This window comes from Phaethon aethereus (genome assembly GCF_964289735.1).
Source record: "Phaethon aethereus genome assembly, chromosome: 2".
In the NCBI taxonomy this organism is placed as follows: Eukaryota; Metazoa; Chordata; class Aves; order Phaethontiformes; family Phaethontidae; genus Phaethon; species Phaethon aethereus.
Window position 1 is genome coordinate 5,887,662 of NC_138582.1, and position 13,151 is coordinate 5,900,812.

The following is a 13,151-nucleotide window of genomic DNA, read 5'->3' on the forward strand; positions in this document are numbered from 1 at the left end:
ATTTTTCTTTTGGAATACTTAAATCCTCTTTTTTTCTTTTTAACTTGTCTCGCAAAAGGCTTTTTTTTCCCCCATATAATCTTTCAAGAGCCATACCCACTTGTGCCTGAGGCGATTTCTGAATATTTTGTTTTCAAAGGCAGGCGACAAGAGAGGACAGAGCATTGGCATCAGAGCCTTAAACATGGCTGGACTGTTGTTACTCTGTGTGTGCACACAGGAGCATGCGAGAAAGACAGTGTGCATTTATGGTACACGGGGAAGTAGTCTACTGCCAATGTTTCAAAAACAGCTGAAAGAAGCCAGGTAGATCCTTCAGTAACTCTGTGCACTGCCTCAGAGATGTTGACTGCTGTCCTCATGATACTTTTTGGATCTTTTTACATCTATGTTTTAAAAAAGATTCATGTTAATATACACAAGCTGGGGTTCCCAAAAGGCCTTGGTGGTATACTGGCATGTATCGATGATTTTTGTTTGATTCCCAATCCAGAAAGTACACTCCAAGCTCTGATTTAGGAGGATTTTAAACATTAATGCGTAATGTTGACTGACTTCATCCCATGAGATGCTCTCATTAGAAAGAACAATTGATTATAATAACTACTTAGGTATTTCCATCCTTCTTTTTGGTATTCAAAATGCCCAGCCCTGGCAATTCCCTGCCATCTCTTGTCTGTTCACTTTGGTGCAACTCAGTGGACTTCAGACAAACAACAGCAAAACATCAGGGATAAAAAAGGACAGAATTTTAAATTAAAAAATAAATCAATAGCCCATTTTCACAGGGGTTGAAGGACTTGTCCTATGGACTGTATTATCTGTGGAAAGGATCCTGGCACAGTAAATAGAAAGTCCTGTAACAGAACTAACTCTGTCTTTTAAACCAGTTCCCAGAGTGCTGTGCTTAAATCATCACGTTAACAGCCAAATGCAGTAATTTTTTTTTTTCCTGGAAAAGTCATATTTGCTTTTTTTATTGCTTTTTTTTAAAGTGACACTGGGAGTGCTGAATCTTTCCAAACATTAACCATTACTGTCTGGAAGGATCTATCCTGCTTAGGAAAGTTAAGATCCACCTTATAGTGTCAGGAGTCATTCTGGTCCTTCTGGGAGGGTGAAGCCCTCAGGGCCTTCAGGAGCATCGACTCCTCCTTAGAGGTAGGGCTGGCCCAGGATTGTGTTTCCCAAGGCTAACATGAGGCAGCCAGGTCAATCAGGCTAAAAAAATCACAGCAAAATACTTTGGTGGTAAGAAAGAAGCAGAGCCCGAAGGATTAGAAACACACAGCCCATAACAGCAAGGGAGCTGGAAGGCAGCATCAGCTGGGCTGCCCAAATGGCTTCAATTAACCTCCTGCTGTGACTGGAATGGATGACTTCCCCTCTGCTGCCTCCGTGTCTTCCCCAAGTCCCTGTATTATGTATAGAAGTTGTAACTATTTGAGGGTCTGTTGTTCAATGGTATTTACTGTGCCCAGCACAACGGGGCGCAGGAGCTTTTAGGAAGTTCTGGTGGCCAGCTTGACCACAGGAAGGTCTGGGGTTGTTTGCACTGATCCTGCAGGAGCCAGCAGCTGCATGTTCAGGTCCTGGAACTGTTCTTGCTCTTCGTGCTGGTGTGTGTGAGCTGACTGAATTTGGCCTTAGGAACTGGAACTTCTGTGAATTTTTCATTCCCTTTTTATTCTATACAATGTCCAAGAACAACAGTATCGTTAGTCTGTTTTTTCCCATATTGATATGCAGACAGAAGGAACATGCAGTTAAGCAAGTTCCTATGCAGAGGCATAATTAAGGCTCCTGTCTGCACTGTCTCACATTGTTTGGATGGATGTGGTTTATCGTGGTTATTGCTGAAAGTCAATGCTCATCTGCTGCTACTCAGAGGCACTTGCAGCTCCCCTGGCTTCCATCCCTACAGCAAAGCAATCTTGCTACCCAGAGATAGATGGGAAATGTGGATAACATAGCAGGAATGATGATATAGCCTCTGTTTATTTACAGGGCAGATGACTGACCTTTCAGAATAAATATAGGGAGATAGGGAAAACAGCAGCCTTTCCCTATAGCACATCAAGAAAACATGAGATATTCATTTATCTCCTTGCAAAGCATTCCCCTACAAAAACAATAAGTCTCTGCAGATTAAGATCATGGACTCTTCAAACCAGAAGAGGGAGAGCACTGGTCTCCCAGTGACACTAGTAATCCTCCTTGGTTGTATAACTGAGTTGTCTCCTGTACAATCCTGTCGTAAGCAGCAATCCATGCTGGGCAGATCGCACTTCAAATAGCACACAGCTCTGATCTTCATCTTTCCAAACTCAGCACTGCCGTAACCTTCACCTCCACTGACAGAATAACTGCTATCCCCAGCCCCCTCTGAGGATACAGCTTGCTCTAGTCAATCCAACAATATCAGGGAATATTTTGGGGCACTGGTCCTGGGCTGCCTGTGCTGCTGACGTGCTGGAAGACTCCCTGACATGCTTTTGGTCCATGACAACCAGCATCCTCCCAAATGATTCCTGGGCACAAGTTGGCACTTAGGACCTGGCAGGGACCATGCAAAGGAGACAGGTTGAATGCAGCCACCCTCTTTTGCAGGCTAGTACACTTCATTATCACAGACATGGGGGGCACCATGCATGCTGGCTTCTGTATGAAAGAATGTACCCAAGAATATTTAATTTATTTGCATAGATTTAACCTGATGAGATTCCAGTGCGTTTCTAAAGTGCTCATGTTTCTTTGCTGGATGCCTGGAGCTGAATTGATCTGTTCCTAGTGGTGCTGATAAAAGCCCAGCTCCCCTAGCTGTTCAAGACAGAAATGAAAAATAGTCTCAGGAACCACTCTATGGCTACAGCACAGCCACAATTGACAGAAATTGTGAATAGGTTTGCTTGTCACAACAGAAAAACATCAGAGAGAACACTGCTGCAAACATGACATTCATCAATACATCTGACGAGAGGCTGCAAATAAGCACTGACATTGCCAAGCATCTGTCAGTGGATATAGGGAAGCATTGGCCAAATGAGAAACATGTGCATCTTCCCCAAACAGGAATCAGTGAAAAAAAAAAAGTCTGGAAATCAGACTTTTCTTTTAAAAAGACTCATGGGTGTGAAGGAGTGCAGACCAAAGCATCTGTGTACCATCAGAAGATTGATGGTTGGACTTGACGATTTTAAAGGTCTTTTTCAACGTTAATAATTCTGTAAGATCCATGTAATTCTGATGACCTTGCCATGGGATTATATTATGGGAAAATAAAACCTGAAGGTGACAGGGCACAGGAGGAAGACAATGCAAAAGAGCTGGGCATAGGTGACACTGCAGGGTAGTTAAGCAGCACCAAATAAACGCAGCCAAACAATACAGCAAACTTGCTGGTTTAAGAACTTGTTGGAAGGAACAAGCCTAAACTCAGATTTTCATCTTGCTTTAGTGGTGCTATCAGGTAACAACAGGGATTCACATGTCATGGCTTCAACTGGTGCCTCCATAAGGGCTGCTGGCAGGGACAAGTAGCTCCTAGGATGCAATTGGAGGAAGCCGAGTACTAGGAGGTTGCTGTCCTTAGCTGGACACAGCAGTTTTGGCATCACAGTGGAGACATGGTATAAATCTGTTCTCTCCCTGCCTTTCACTACTCACCTCCAGAGTACCCAACCCTGCTACTTGATGGTTAGTCACACAGTCAACTCTTTCTGCTACATCTCTGCTATCTCAACTAATTTAGCCCATACCTGCATTGTCATCTCCCAGATCTGGTAGGCTAGGCTATGTCTTGGCTTTCATTTCTCAGTCACTTTGCCCTGTTCCCTTTTGGCGCACATAGCTGGGAATGTTGTCAGTGGACCAGGATTAGGACTGTTAAAATCTCTGATAAGACTGGACTAAAACTTGCTGCACTTTCAGCAGGACCTTATGAAGGTTCTTCTGCTCTGTGCAATGAATGTACACAGTATATCTGAATGGGTAACACCAAAGGCTTGACATGGCTTGAAACACCTCTTGCTCCACATACCTCACTATAGGCTACCAGTGTTCCTTGGACTTACGCACTCCATCATGCACTGGGATTTGATATAACATAAATGACTGGGCTTTCAGAAATCCAATATACCCAAAAACCCCATCACTGATTCTGCTGAAAATCAGACAATTTCTACTTAATGCTGAAGCACAAATGTGGGGGCATTATTTTAGGAATCAACACCTTAATTGCAGGGCAGGCATGATTTGACGATTTTGAGGGCACATTCCCCAGTGAAAAGAGAGAAAAGACAAGGGAAAGGTCAAACATGGCACAGAAGAGAAGGCAAAAGAATGAAAGGATGAAAAAGGTACTTGATGGGCATGTGGTGGAGGTGGAAGAGGCATATTCTTTAAAGATGGGTTCTTAAAGTAAGAATACTCCTCTCTTTAAAGAAGCAAGAACAATACAACACAGTTACATTTGCCTTTTTTTGGCATACAGAATCTGCTCAGTCCCTAAGTGACTGCGGCAATGCTGACCCTAATCTCCCACTTCTTATCTCTCTGTAGGATTTCTAAGCCTTTCAGTCCTCCTGAGCAAGCAAGGCACCTGGTCCCTGCACACCCTTCCATAGCAGCTTGAACACCACAGAGTAAATAGATCTTATCAGGAGGAGGAGACACTTCTTGGGAATGATAAAACAACGAGCAAAGCAAGAACTGCCAGGCCGGCTGGTAAGTGTGGAAGCGATGGGCTTCTTATGGATTGTACTGGAGTCTTGCTTAGATACATGGCTGGAAATTTTTACCTTTGAAAACGTTAGTCTGAGAAAGCTGAGAACAGAGCAGGAGCCAGTGCTGATAAGAAGGATCAATGCAGACCATGCATAGAACAAGGTTATTAATAAGTAATAAGACTGAACTTGGGAGCTAATCAAATAAAAAAGACATTTTCTAGTTGGGACATTGCACAGGCACTTGATTGCCATAGTAATGGCAATGGAGAGATTAGAAACAATGAACTGTACAGCAAAAACTGGCTGAAAATCCTCCTTGTGGAAGCATCTATTTAAAAAAATGGCTAAAACAGAACAATTTTCCAGAAGAGATATATTTCAGGATATTTAACAGGGGTTGTGTATAGGAACCAGTGATCTTTGGAGCATGTAAAAATTGAAACTAACGCTGGCAAAAGATGCCAGATAAGATTGCAAGCTCAATTCTTCCAGTTATTACTAGCAGGGTGACAATTTCACACAGCTGGAAAAAGAATGTCTAAGCTCTACAAATTTCTTCACCTGCAGGGACGATCTCCCGTTATGCAATATGGTTGTTCAGTCTTTGGCACCTTTCTCTGAAGCACCACTTGGTGTAAGCTTTAGAGGAAGAGACCTGTAGCTGTGGATGAAAGGGAAGTGTTTCCCCCCAAATTCATTGCATCTTCAACAATTTCTCGTCTTCCAATTCAGTCCTCTAGGATGGGTGCAAAACCCAGGAGACCTCTACTAAACTCCATGTATTTTTTAAAAATTAATAGACGTGCAACTTTTCTGTATCCTTTCTTACTACATTCCTTAGGATTTTTCTGTAAGTAAAGCATGATGTATTTGTCTTCTCTATTGAAATCTTCTAAGCTTCTGATAGATTAGAAAACTGCTACTACTAAAATAGACTAGCTTATCCAGTCTTGTAAGTAGTTCTAAAGCCAAGCTACTAATAACAACCACCACAGCTTTTCACTACTGGGGAAGGGTTTCAGGAGAATTTTAAGCCTGATTTGCCTAATTTCCTTAAGGAGATCTCCAAGATCCAAGAATTGAATGAGGAAATTAATAGGAAGCAGATCAGAATGTTAGTCTTATTTCTACAATATGAAAAGGCAGCTAAGGGGGAAAGTCCCACAAGAAGGTTATTAGACACAGGGAATTTGTGAGCTTGGGGTCCTACTGGGTAGTTTTCCAAATGAGGAAAGTATTTCAAATGCCTGTTGGAGAAATGGGGAGAGCTGGCATTTCTATTCTGGTTTCAGTGGTGCTGGTCATTCTGTTTTCCTAGTCCATCGGTACTATAAAACTGGAAGAGCACACAAAAACTGTGAGACCTGTGGTACAACACTGAGAGCGAATCTGTGTGATGTTCCCCTTTTAATATGGGAACCGCACCAAGAGTGGTTAGGTTTGCTTTTGCTCCTGAGTCTAAGCACTTGGAAATTAAAAGCTGAGATCTTTGCTGATTCCCTCCATTTTTTTTGGTAAACTGCCATGAGGGACTGGACCAAATGGCTTGCAGGGCACCAAGAGGGCTTGATTTGGCATTATTTAAAACACGTAAATATGTGTGGCTTCAGCCCAACTTTGGTCTGATATGGTGAAAGGAACCAAAATCCCTATGTGTTTAGCATACAGTTTATACAAAACTCCAATACACAAGGTGGTGTCCATTGCTCTGAAATAGCTAAAGATCATCTTGAATGATGCTAATGACTTGCTCTGATTCCTTTTAATCCTTTCACCATTGCTCCAACTCTTACTGGGAATTAGCTGCTTAAAAAAAAAAACCCTGAGCAGGGACTTTACCGAGGCTAATAAGCCACACGTGGTACCAACTATGTCATCCAAGCAGCAATGCACATACCATCCAGCTGCCAGTTGATACAAGTAGACAGTGTGGGGAGCTTGGCAGGATGGAAAATGAGTAATAGTTCAGACCTGAAGTAAACCCTTTAAGGAGACTGATTATGAAGGTAATTTATGACAGTAACCATGGAAAAAATTCTCCTTCTCACTATGACATACAACTTCTCAGGTGAGGAATCCAGCCAGGGATACAGTACAGGGCCATGGAGGAGACAGAGTGTGGAAGACCCTCCTTTCCGCTGCTTGATCAGATGATAATGTTAGGAAAAAAACCTTGTTTCAGTGAGGCCTTCTTTTTATAGGTATGATGCTCCTTCCCGACTCACTCTAGGTTCCTCCATGCCTCTTTTTTTTTCCACCAGAGACAAAATTGGCAGGATAGCCAGCACCTGACTCCATTCAGTGTGGACCCCTTCCCCTAAAGATGTTCCTAGAGATGGGGAATGAGGAAACACTGTTCCTCCACAGCCAATGCCCTGCAATGCCTGTTCACATGTATTTGCCCTTTTTAGCTACCTTTCTGGGTTACTTATTGGATATGTTAATAGCATCTAAAGCCATCTGGAAGAGCTGATATTTACTTATTGTTCAAGACTATGAGAAAGAAAAGAAAATTAATCTGAAGCTGATTAGAGAGCTCTCCTTTGTCCCCTGACCTGTTAAGAAAGTGCTATGTACTAATAGCTTTAACTTCCCTTCCTATTATGCTCTGATAGGATTTGCCTTTCAAACCACTCTGACAAGATAAGACAGTAGGCTGCTGAATTGGAATAAGTAACATGAGCACACAGAATACGTGTGTGTGTGTGTCAAGACACACCGACCTGATGGCTAAGGTAGCCCACAGCACCTGCCATCAGAGAAAAAAACCCACAAAGTTTTTACAAGTCTTACAGGGAGAAATGGCTTCCTTCATGAGTGAACTGCAGGGACCAGGGGCAGAAGTTGTGGTGAGACAGAGTAAGGGGAGTCACAGTTCTGAGGAGATGGACAGAAGGTCCAAGAGCTAAGAATAAGCTAAGGTGCTAGGAGGTGCTAAGAACAAATAATTGGGTAGTCTGGGGTCTTTGGGAGATGGTGTTGTTATTAGTGACTTCTTTATGCTGAACATAAAACTGTTGGTATAGACAGAGATACTTTTATCAGAGACAGGAGGCTCTCCCTACTGAAACTAATGACTGCACAATTCTACTTAACGAGGAAAACTTGGTGTTTTTCCAGGAGATCAGGAGGAGGCAAGACTCTACTAAGACTTGAATTTATCGCCTTGCATGGAATTTAGAAAGGGGCTAAGTTTCATAATCACCCTTCTCCCCTTGTAAGGAAGCTTGATAAGACTGTTTGCATGCATGCAGTGATCCACATGTATAGGTGTTTACAATGGATCCTTGGCTAAGGGATATACATAATGCCTAAGAGGTATATGGGTGAGAGGCTTCATTGTTCTCTAGTCACACATAAAATTGGGAGAAGACTACATGTAATACATAAAATTGTTCTGGTGAATTTGGAAAAGCCCTCATCTTCATTCTGCCTCTGCTGAAATCAAGGGCAGTATCATCACTGATTGCAAAAGGTGCAGGATCACAGCCTTCTAGGATCTGGAGGGATTTCCCAGGGTGTACCTCTGTGCCGCAGCATATGCATCCAACTTCTAATAATACTGAAGACCTTGTTGGTTTAGTTCTAACACCCACTAAAATGAATGGAAAGATTCCCACTGAGAGCTGAATTTCTGAGTGCAGTGCTATAGTCCTGAGGACAGAACAACAATCTTTTGTTGGGATGGTCTTCAAATCACATGGATAATATAATGAATTTGACTGGTTGCATGGAGCATACTGGAGAAGGCTGTGGCATCTTAGCTCTAGCTTTAGATTACACTCTACAGAAGAGCTGGAGTTGCCTCCATGCCAAGTTGCTCATGTAGCAGCAGGAGAGGTCCTTGTGAATTCAAGGGAGAGCAGCTTGTCTGGAGGAGCATGAAGCTGCCTTACTCCTGGCATTGTGTTGGAGAGCTGCTATTTTCCAAGGCTTGCTTTGTTCTTCATAGTGAAATGTACTTAACTCTCAGGAGAAAAGGTATTTTCTTTTTCTTCTTAACTCCTAAGTGCAAAGAAATGGCAATAGGTAAGAGAAAAATAAATAGAATAGAGGGAGGAGAGTCAAGTCATCAAAATTCCTAGGGATTTGGCAGGACCAAATTCAGAAACTTCAGAATGAAATGAATGGATCCTCCTCCTGTGTGCACACTTGGACTAATGGGGGCATCTGCAAGTAAGAGTGTACTCTTCATTGGCAGAATCACTGGAATGACATTAATACATAAAAAATGCAGATGGTCCCAGGCTTGGTAGATTAGGTGCTCCTTATCCCCATAACTGTACATGGTTCCTTGTAAGTCAGGAGACAAAGGGTGGAGCCAGTGCTGTAGCTGCAATGAGCTTTTGTCTGTTTTGGAATTAGTTTTCTTTTGTCCAAGAGTTGAGCACAGAGTCAGAGTGAAGCACAGGGTCTGTTTACATTTCCAGATTAAGTAAAGTCATCTGCTAAGTGTTGAATCAAAAAAGCAGCTCTTGACTGATGGACTAGAACATGATCAAAAGCACAAGTCACTCTGAAAGTGCTAAGATCTCGTAACTCATGGTTCAGAAGAAATGGAAACTGCTGCTTTATGGACATTCAGTGGTACATCAAGTGTCTCCAGGACACCACCAGTGATCCATGTGACCAGTAACAGCAAGTTCTGCATGAGATAATTATTCTAAGATTTCAAAACAGGACCCATTGCAATTAATGCAACAACATAATTTGTGTCCTACATGTCAAAAAGAGGACAGAAGAAACACAGTGAAGGATCCATCAAGTCTTCAATGACCTTTTAGTAATAAGCTAGGTAGCGTAATACAGCATAGCTCCCTGGGATCCTAAGGGTGGGGGAAAATTGCTTGGTGCAGTTTGATTAGAGGTGTATTGCTCTTTTTCAAACCCACCCCCATCAAAGCCAAATAGCACTTCAGAGGTATTTGCACCCATAAAGCTGCATGGATAAAAAACAAAACAAAACAAAGCAAAAAAACCCCACTTTTCCCCATGCTAGGATCAGAAAGTGATACCCGATCCTGAAACCTTACACAAGAGGCTCTCAAAAGCTCCTGCTGTTCCCAAAAATAGTGGCTGACTGTTGAGCCTGAAACAAGACCTGAAAGGCAGTAAGCCCCCATGAACTCTGTATGCCGCAGGGACAAATTCTGAAAGGGTTTTTAGCTCCTCATAGCACACTGCTTGGCCTGGTACTGTAACAGGAGCCCTGAGTGTAATGCAGTTATTGGGCTAAGTTTTATTATCACACGATTTTTTTCCCCCACAAGGAACCTACCTTATTATATTATGGACTCAAAGTTGCAGGAAAAACAAAAATGCCCAGCTGGCTATAGCTAGACAGAGATGCCGCAAGAAGGAAATGGGATAAAAATGTAATTCTCAACACTTCATGGATAAACTATCTCCAGTTTTCTTCAGCTGGGATAAATTGATTGGAGAAGGTGTTACTGTGTAACTTGTCTGCCAAAGCTCTCACAGTACGCTTTAACCATTCCAGGACTCCTCCTTACAGAAACATGAAGGAAGACGTATCTTTGTGTTTGGATTGCCTCCTCCAAATAGGGGAATTAGTCTGAAACTACTATTCTGGTTGATTCCACTTGAATCTTTAGATAAACCTTTAGAAAGGTGCTTTACCTGTAGATCAAAAGTAGAATCTGTTTTACAGTAAACGTAAAGTGAAATAATGGTGAGAACAGTGAGACCCAGTGAAGTCATTATATCATTTATACCCCAATTAAGCCTGTTTTTGAGAGGTTTAAATGATGCACGGCAGGTAATCACATCCTTTGAGTCAAAGGAAACATATTCGTTCACTGCAAATCACAGTGTCCGGGAAGACTGGGATCTATCTGCATAGTTTTCAAAGAATCATAGAATGGTTTGGGTTGGAAGGGACTTTAAAGATCATCTGGTTCAAACCCCCTTGCCATGGGCAGCAAAACCTTCCACTAGACCAGGTTGCTCAAAGCCCCATCCAACCTGGCCTTGAACTGATCCCATGCCAGGGATGGGGCATCCACAACTTCTCTCAGCAACCTGTTCCAGTGCCTCACCACCCTCATAGTGAAGAAATTTTTCCTTATATCTAATCTAAATTCATCCTCTTTCAGTTTAAAGCTATAACTCCCTGTCCTATCAGTACATGCTTTTGTAAAAAGTTCGTCTCCAGCTTTCTTGTAGCCCCCCTTCAGGTGCTGAAAGGCTGCTATAACATCTCCCTGGAGCCTTCTCTTCTCCAGGCTAAACAACCCCAACTCGCCTTTCTTCATAGGGGAATTGCCCCAGTGCTCTGATCATCTTTGTGGCCCTCCTCTGGACTTGCTCCAACAGGTCCATGTCTTTCCTGCGCTGGGGGCTCCAGGGCTGGACGCAGTAGTCCAGGTGAGGTCTCAGCAGAGCGGAGTGGAGGAACAAAATCACTTCCCTTGACCTGCTGGACACGTTTCTTTGGATGCAGCCCAGGATACAGTTGGCTTTCTGGGCTGCAAGTGCACGTTGCCAGGTTGTGTTGAGTTTCTCATCAGCCAATACCCCCAAGTCCTTCTTCTCAGGGCTGCTCTTAATCTGTTCTCTGCCCAGCCTGTATTTGTGCTTGGGATTACCTGGACCCATGTGCAGGACCTTGCACTTGGCACTGTTGAGCTTCATGAGGTTCACAAGGGACCACCTCTCAAGCCTGTCAAGGTCCCTCTGGATGGCATCCCTTCCCTCCTGCGTGTCAACTGCACCACACAGCTTGGTGTCGTCGACAAACTTGCTGAGGGTGCACTCAATCCTGCTGTCCATGTTGTCGATAAAGACATTAAACAGTGCTGGTCCCAGTACTGACCCCTGAGGAACGCCACTCATCACTGGGCTCCACTTGGACATTGAGCCGTTGACTGCAACTCTTTGAGTGTGACCAGACAGCCAATTCCTTATCCACTGAGTGGTCCATCCATCAAATCCATGCCCCTTCATTTTAGAGACACGGATGCAGGACAGTATCAAATGTTTTGCACAAGGCCACGTAAATGAAGTCAGTCGCTCTTCCCTTATCCACCAACGCTGCATGTCACAGAAGGCCACCAGATTTGTCAGACTTGATTTGCCCTTAGGGAAGCCATGTTGGCTGTCACCAATCACCTTCTTGTTTTCCGTGTGCTTTAGCATAGTTTTCAGGAGGATCTGCTCTATGATCTTGCCAGGCACAGAGGTGAGACTGACTGGCCTGTAGTTCCCCAGGTTTTTCTTTTATCCCTTTTAAAACATGGGGGTTTATGTTTCCCCTTTTTCCAGACAGTGGGAACTTCACCAGACTGCCATGACTTCTCAAATATGATGCATAGTGGCTTAGCAACTTCATCTGCTGGTTCCCTCAGGACCTACAGGTGCATCTCATCAGGTCCCATGGGCTCGTACACCTTCAGGTCCCTTAGCTGTTCTCAAGCCTGATCTTCTCCTACAGTAGGTGGTTCTTCATTCTCCCAGTCTCTGCCTTTGCCTTCTGAGACTTGAGCAGTGTGTCTTGAGCACTTGCTGGTGAAGACTGAGGCAAAAAAGTCGTCGAGTACCTCAGCCTTCACCATAGCCTGCGTAACCTGGTCTCCCATTTCCTTCTGGAGAGGGCCCACATTTTCCCTAGTCTTCCTTTTATCACCGACGTACCTATCAAAGCTTTTCTTGTTGTCCTTGATGTCCCTGGCCAGATTTAATTCTATCAGGGCTTTAGCTTTCCTAACCTGATCCCTGGCTGTTTGGACATTTTCTCTGTATTCCTCCCAGGCTACTTGTCCTTGCTTCCACCCTCGGTAGGATTCCTTTCTGTGTTTGAGTTTCCTCAGGAGTTCCTTGGTCATCCATGCAGGCCTCCTGGCGTTTTTGCCTGACTACTTCTTTCCTGGGAGTATCACTCCTGAGCTTGGAGGAGGCGATCTCTGTATATTAACCAGCTTTCTTGGGCCCCTCTTCCCCGCAGGGCTCTATCCCATGGTACTCTACCAAAAGAGGCCGAAGTCTGCCCTCCTGAAGTCCAGAGTAGTGAGCTTGCTGTGTACCCTCCTTGCTGCCCTAAGGATCTTGAACACCACCATTCCATGGTCACTGCAACCAAGGCTGCCCTTGAGCTTCACATTCCCCACAAGCCCCTCCTTGTTGGTGACAACCAGGTCCAGCACAGCACCTCTCCCTGTTGGCTCTTCTATCACTTGAAGAAGGAAGTTATCATCAACGTATTCCCCATCAAACCCCACTAGATCAAGTTTCTCAAAGCAAGTCCCATGGTCTAAGTAGCTGAACCCCTGGCTGTGACACCAGTCCTGTAACCATTTGTTGATTTGCCAGATCCAACTGGGCCATTCAAACCCCTTCCCTTTGACTGGAAGGATTGATGAAGAAGCTACCTGCGTGCTCCAGAGTCCCTTACCATTGCTCCCAGGG